The following is an 8,065-nucleotide window of genomic DNA, read 5'->3' on the forward strand; positions in this document are numbered from 1 at the left end:
TCGATCTTTCCACCTGCTAGCCACTTGGCCACTTGGCCACTACGTGACAAAAGGTGAAAGCCTATAAATACTCCTCAACCTTCATTGAGGAAAGGATCCCAACTAATCCACAACTAAACCTAAATACACTATTCATCTGGTAATATCTTCCTTATCTCTCTACAATACACATTCAGCCAAGTAACAACTTATCTCTTAAGTTTACTGACTTGAGCGTCGGAGTGAGTACGCTTGGCACAAAGCCAAGCCCTCAGTTCGTTCATTGTTGCAGGAGAGGCCGTGAGGAACGATTGAGACCAAAGGAGAATCCAACTCAAGACATCATTCAACAAGCCAAGGGTGGTAACTATACTTGATCTGGAATTACACCCGGAACACTTAGATTAAGCGGAAGATAGTGAAACAGTGGATTGTTTCTTGGTTTTCCAAGAGATAGGAGCATCACCCAACAAGACAAAATATGCAGACACGGAGTGACGTGTTACCGGACAACTAGCCCAATCAGCATCACAATAAACAGACATAGCAAGGGACGAACCAGACCGAAATAATAAACCTTGACCAAGATGACTCTTTAGGTAACAAACTACCCGTAGTGCAGCATGCCAATGTGACTCCTGCGGCGCGTGCATAAACTGGGACAAAATGTCAAGTTAGATCGGGTATTTGTCAAATAAATTAAACGACCAATCAGACGATGATACGAATCCGGCTCCGTGAGCAAAGCATCATCAGCCGTGGCCAACTTATGAATTTGTTCAATAGGAATTTTATCCGGACGATGTCACACCCCGATTTACAAAGGAGCCTTTAGCAAGACATTCCCTAATAAACCGGACTGTTACCATCTCGGTTTCCCGAGGTAGTGAATATAAGACATAACAATCCAAAGTACTTTAATTATACTTTAAGTGAATACTGTTTACAAAACCGTACAAACTAAAACGGTAGCAAAACAATTTACAAACTTTTAGCGGAAATAAAACTTGTAAAACAAGGTGGATAACTAAACATGATTAAACGAGGTGGACTAGACACTAAGTCAGGCAATCCAAGCTCTCTTCCCATCCAGCTCCTATCAGTCTCTGAGGTACCTGTCAATCTGCTCCCCATTAAAAGGTTCACCGCAGGTGTTCAATAATACACAGGGTCAACCACGAGGTTGAGTAGGGTACTACAATGCAACAAGTATGTATGATATGCATGCTCCTCCATCACCACCACCATCTCATCGCAACTCATAACCCGGAACACCCAGCCATACCGATCCCCGGTAGACTATATATCGACCGTAGCCGATCTGCCAGCTCGCAGCTGAGGACACCAGGGCAAGTCCTGCAGAACCCGCATGAGCCTTATCACAACATCATCATCACCACACCACATCACCACAACATCCTCCATCTCAAATGCATATGAATGCTCAAAAGAAGTTAATGCAACACAATATATATATCATTGAACTTGTAGATACCCGTATCCGTCGATATTGGAATTTATAGAGAACCCGACAAACACCCGATGATGATAGGACACATGTATTCTTTGGTTGTCATTGTCATTATTTGGGTTCGTTTTACGATGTAGAATGGGCGTCGTCGATGAAGTATTTTATTAATTTAAATGATATTTAAATTAATGCTTTTTTTTAAGTGAATTCATTTTATTAATTTAAATGATATTTAAAGTAATGTTTTTTTAGTGAGTTCATTTTATTATTTTAAATCGTATTTAAATTATGGTTTTTTTGAGGTGAATTCAATTTATTTTATTTTATTTTGAATTTATTTTCCCTAGTTTATTTTATTGAAAATAAAATAAATAATTGATTTGAAAAATCATTTTATGAGTATATTTGATTTGAAAAATCATTTATTTTAATGTGTTAATTGATTTGAAAAATCGATTTTAAAAGCGAAGAAAAACTCGTTTTAAAAGCATGTTTTTGAGCTCGATTTTAGCTCGGTTTTTGGGCCCGTTTTCTTTACGAGTTGGCACGAATATCGAGTACACTAACCAACCTAGACCACTACCCATCCAACCCCAGTTCGAACCCCATAACCATGGCCCAAATCCCGTCCCAAATCACCCCCAACAGCCCGCACAAAAACACCAAGCAGCCCCCCTGTTTACCGCAATGCTCTGAAATACCAGAATTTTGGTTCTTTCAAAGAATTGATAAGAATCGGGATAAAGGTAGAAGATGATGTCCGAATGGCAGAAGTTGAGAAGCCAAAAGGATACCAAGGGTCCTCATCATCTAGGACCAAAGCCCCAGCAACGACCCATTTAGATGAAGGCATCAATCTATTAGAAGGGCAATCGAAGAAGTCGCAGCGCCAAACACCTAGGGCATTCACCGATATCGGATGCACTTATACATACGCTCTCCAAAGGCTCATAGCCCAAGGAAAGCTGAAGCCTATTGGTCCAACTCCGGGCCCTCCCGCTGATCAACAAGGTAAATGGTATAAACCAAAATGCTCATCGTGCCTTTCATCAAGGGAAAGGCCATGATACTGAAAGGTGCTATCGACTGAAGCACGAAATTCAAGACATGATTGAGAATGGAACGCTCCCAATCCCAGCCATAAAACCCAATAACATCACCAATCCATTTGGCGATCACGCCAACTTTGTTTCTGTCGAAGACAATGTCGGTTATTCCCATCTTATCCGCCCATGTCACTTGAAAGGGGTGTTTATCGGGAAGATATTTGTGGATTGCTTTGAATTCTTGCCAAACCCGAAGAATGAAATTCAAGTCGGGAGTCTTGCTCCAGAATGTACTCCTCTCGTTAACGAAGTTAATAAAGGACAAATCGATTCACCGACCTTCATCATCGGCGTAGATCCTCAGAGGACTACCTCGGGATGGAGGTAGACCATCAAAGGGATCAAGGACCAGAGCCGAGCATCTAAGCTGACAGCTGAACAATGGAAAGCTCAAAACTAGATTTGAAAATTATGAGTCGGATCTGTTTTCTTATCTTAGTCGAGTCGAGTCTAGGACTTTCTTTTCTTGAAGTTGAGTCGTTTGTCCCGCGATGACCTAAGGTGTGTCCTAGGAATCGTTCCTTTGAGTCTGTTAAGCAATTGCCTTTCCAATAAAAAGTTGCAGTTTCGTTTCCAAATATGTCTTGTTTCCAATCCTCAATCATTCCGAAAACATGATAAAATGCACAACACACTCAAAGGCATCCCTGGGGTGGAAATATGTCTCGTTTAAAAATGTAAGGTACACTAGGATCCCGTGTTTGATTCCTTTACCTATTCCATGTCTGGTGGTAGAAAACCTCCATCTGAACCAATGTTTGTGACAAGCTTTTAGATGATTCTATGACAAACCCGGACTAGCTCCTTGTTTCCCCTATCGATGATGGAAGGCAAGCCTTTTCCCCAACAAAATCATCCCATCTCGAAGAGAGAAGATATCAACCCGTTCTAACAAGGAATTGTTAGTTCTTACCCAAATTAGTTGGCGAAGCCCAGTTTTCAAGGTGTATCCATTTATGACTAAGAGAATGAATAGAAGATCATTTTCAAAGAGAGAAAAAAGAATGAAAAAGAATGAAAAATGAGAAAAAGAGAAAAATTGGAAAAATGAAAAAAAAAATGAAAAATGAAAAAAAGATGAAAGAAAAAGAAAAAAGAAAAAAGATGTTGAAGTTATTGCGGAATGCTTTTTGGTTGAATGTCGAAGTTACGGAAGCCAGAATTCAAGTCAAGTACCCATAGTTGAGGTTCAATGGGCGAAGCCCAAAAGCGTAAGTAGTGACCTCTTTACTCTCTAAGTCCTTCCTGAGACAGTTACAAGGGGATAGTCGGGAATTTTGAGAATCATTCCGCTTACGCTGTTACACCCAGCCTTTAGGGTCCAGATATGGATATTTGAACCCACATTGTTTTCTAACCCATTTGCACTCGGGTTTTGTCAAACCCGAGACACCTTTTCCAACCACGATGTAAGCCATAACCCATTGGCCTTAGCACCACAAAATGAACCTTCAGAATGATGGTTTACCTTACGAACCTATTTTTACCAAGCTCCACATCCCAAAGAATCAAAACCTTTTGTACCAACCCTAGACACGGGATACAACGGTACCTTACAGGCTAGAATGGGATACGACATGATACCTTAGGTGAAACCTTTGAGTGTGTACACACAATTAAAATGCCAAGTTTATGCACCTTGATCGAACTACGTCGGATTTGATTTCGCTCCACGCGAATACGTAGGCAGTCCTTCAGAATAAGGGATTCAATCCACCCATCATCCAAGTTGTCATCTTATCGGTTTCTTACGGGTCTTAACCAAGTCCAAATGAAGCCACCTTTGTTTGAGTCGGTCTTAGCACTCGATGTAGGCTAGGATAAGGATATAGGTTCCGATGAGTAGTGTCAAGTCTCGGAATGAGCTTTATCTAATGGTTTAGGCAAAGATGTTGAGTCATATAGATGTGGGTTTGTGTTGGGAACAGAAAATATGAAAAACCCGCTGAAAAGAAAGAAGGCGTGGAAGGAAAATAGTAAAAGCCCGCTGAAAAGAAAGAAGGCGGTGACAAAAAATAATGAAAACTCGCTGAAAAGAAAGGAGGCGAGGAGAAGAGTGACAGAATGTTCCCAATAAGAGTGATGTGTGATGTCTAAGTGTTCTCATAAAATCAGTCTGTGTTTAGTGTCTAGGCGAAGCTAACGTTGTTGCTCCGTGAGTTTAATCCACCTTGTCAAGGGCAAGTAATTTTGATTCCCATGTGCCCTTGGGAGCACGCCCATGCCATACGATATCTCCATCCCAAGTCGACGACCTTGGGATTCCCATTTGCCATCTTTTGGTGCCAGAGTGGCCAATTTACATTTCTACCCCCAACAAGTCACTAATTGAATTAAAACCCGTGCACACTAAGGGTTTTATTTTCCTTTTTTGTTTTACGGTAGCGGGCTACGCCCACGTTGTTTACCAGTCATACAGAGTGTCTGAGTCATATTTCATGCTCACCCATCAAGGTTCGATTTCAAAAAAAAATAAAAAATTCAAAATTTCAAAATTTTAAAAACTTTTTGCGAATTATGGATAGATGATCCAAGTAGTGGAATCTTTTCGGGTCGATGACCCCAATCTTTCGAAATTAAAAATTTCAAATTCAATTTTTGAAGGGTCGATGGCCCAACATTCCAAGTGATGTCAAATTCAAACTTCGGGTCGATGGCCCAATTATTCAAAATTTTCAACTTGTTCAAATTTCGGGTCGATGACCCAGTCATTGAAATTTAATTTTAGGTCGACGACCCAGCATTCCAACACTTCAACTTCAAACCTCGGGTCGATGGCCCAATATTCTAAGTGATTCAAAATTCGGGTCGATGGCCTAATTATTCAAAATTTTCAAATTCAATTTTCGGGTCGATGACCCAATCTTTCAAATAATCCAATTTTAAGATCGATGATCCAAATGTGCTTATGTGATGATTATTGCTAGTACGTTTTTGTGTTTCAAATATAGCAGGATATGCTTCAACTGGGGGCTCTAAAGTCTTCGACTTTAGAGCCATTATCAAGGGGGCTCAAGCCGTTGGCTTCAGAGACCATTATCAAGATGTAAAGGATGACATCCACCAAGAATTCAATTCAATTACAAGAGTATGAAATGGAATAATTCCGTAGCTGAAAGCAAATGATGAAAGCGGCGGCAACCTCCTCGGAAAGTCCCGTCCCATTTGGACAAACGCCAGCAGATGATAAATTTTGGGCAAATGTCAGCAGATGATGAACTTTGGGCAAATGCCAGCAGATGATAAACTTTGGGTATGTGTCAGCAGCTGCCGAACTACGACGCGGGTTTGATTCCGTCAGAAACGGATACGTAGGCGCCTAAGGATAAGGCTCAATCCACCATATATGCAATTTTATGGGTCGACGACCAATGACGATAATTTGACACAACAGAAGCAAGGGTCAATCCCCAACGAAGTTTCAGGTATGATCTCTTCTTATGGCTGGCGAGCTTATATACGCAAGTCTAATGGACTATAAACGACCCGAAGAATCCTCAGGTCGAAAGGGACCTGGGGTATACTTTGACTTTCGCCTTGTCCAAGCCTCAGTCAAAGTGGGGGCTCTGTAGATACCCGTATCCGTCGATATTGGAATTTATAGAGAACCCGACAAACACCCGATGATGATAGGACACATGTATTCTTTGGTTGTCATTGTCATTATTTGGGTTCGTTTTACGATGTAGAATGGGCGTCGTCGATGAAGTATTTTATTAATTTAAATGATATTTAAATTAATGCTTTTTTTTAAGTGAATTCATTTTATTAATTTAAATGATATTTAAAGTAATGTTTTTTTAGTGAGTTCATTTTATTATTTTAAATCGTATTTAAATTATGGTTTTTTTGAGGTGAATTCAATTTATTTTATTTTATTTTGAATTTATTTTCCCTAGTTTATTTTATTGAAAATAAAATAAATAATTGATTTGAAAAATCATTTTATGAGTATATTTGATTTGAAAAATCATTTATTTTAATGTGTTAATTGATTTGAAAAATCGATTTTAAAAGCGAAGAAAAACTCGTTTTAAAAGCATGTTTTTGAGCTCGATTTTAGCTCGGTTTTTGGGCCCGTTTTCTTTACGAGTTGGCACGAATATCGAGTACACTAACCAACCTAGACCACTACCCATCCAACCCCAGTTCGAACCCCATAACCATGGCCCAAATCCCGTCCCAAATCACCCCCAACAGCCCGCACAAAAACACCAAGCAGCCCCCCTGTTTTGCAGCTCAATCCCGAGCCCAAAACCCGCTCCAAATACCACCAAAACCCGTGCCAATTAACCCTAACCCATACCCTAATATCCTACCCATATTACCTTACCTTAATCACCAAGAAAACCCCCCATACGAACCCTAGAAAACCCCCCAAAAGCTGCTGGACAGCAGCTATGCTCAGCCGAGCCCGTCTGCCTCTCCTCCCTTTTACCCTACTTTAACTCCTTATAAATACCCACCCTTCACCATACATTCATTCCTCTAAGTTCTACATACATCCTACCTTCACTCACAAGCTTTAAACCTCAGAAACAAACCCTAATTGCCTCTCAAAAACCCTCCACAAAACCGACATCCAAACTGGAACAGTTTGTGTGTCCTCTTCGAAAAACAATTCGTTCCTCCTTCAAACCTCCATCAAAATTCGAGTTTCTTGTTCCAAATTAACCATATAATATCCATATACACATTAGACAAAGATTTACGAGCCAAATTGCCCTTGAGAGTACACGAAATCCCTCGAAAAACAGAGTGTTATACACTCTGTTTTCGCGGTTTGTTCCTGTCTGTCCAGCTCTGTTTGTGCTCGTTTTTCGTGCCCAATAACTCAAAACGAGCAGGGATTGCTTTAAGATCTCTGTTCTCCTATCTTTCTAGTTTTCAAAACATCTTTTAAATCGAATTTTCATCGTGAAACGAGGGAGAAATCGCTGTTTGAAAGTTGCTGTCCAGATTCGATAAAAACGCGTGTTTGCTTTGTTTCTTCGTCGACGACGGCCTCTCGAGATAAAATCTACCATCGATTACGACCCAAGACGGTGTCAACGATACATGTAGGTTGAGGGTGCATCAAATCCTCCTCTTTCTCCCTTTTATTTCTTTTTTTTATGTTTGTTTTTTATAGTTTGTTTTTATTCGTTTATCGTTTTTGTTTATCGATTGTTTAATTAACTATGAAACTAGTTTAGTCCGAGTATGAGTTAAAGTACCACCATGAATACCCGCGTTGACTTGATATGGGAAAGAAACCGCTACATCAGTCGGTCGTACACCCCCGTCTCATTTACATATCCTCGTGTTCAAGGTAGGGCATAAATAAAACGAACTTCTAACTTCGCTCCTCGTTTTTGACCCTTTGTTTGTTTCGGCCAATTCGACACACCCTAGGACCATTTACATGTTAGTATGACCTCTGATTGTTAACATATAACTTATTTAGGCGACATTCGATCATTTAAATAACCTAATTAGACATGTTAGGGTGCTTCGACATAGCTTTTAA

This window comes from Silene latifolia, chromosome 4, assembly GCF_048544455.1.
Source record: "Silene latifolia isolate original U9 population chromosome 4, ASM4854445v1, whole genome shotgun sequence".
NCBI lineage: Eukaryota > Viridiplantae > Streptophyta > Magnoliopsida > Caryophyllales > Caryophyllaceae > Silene > Silene latifolia.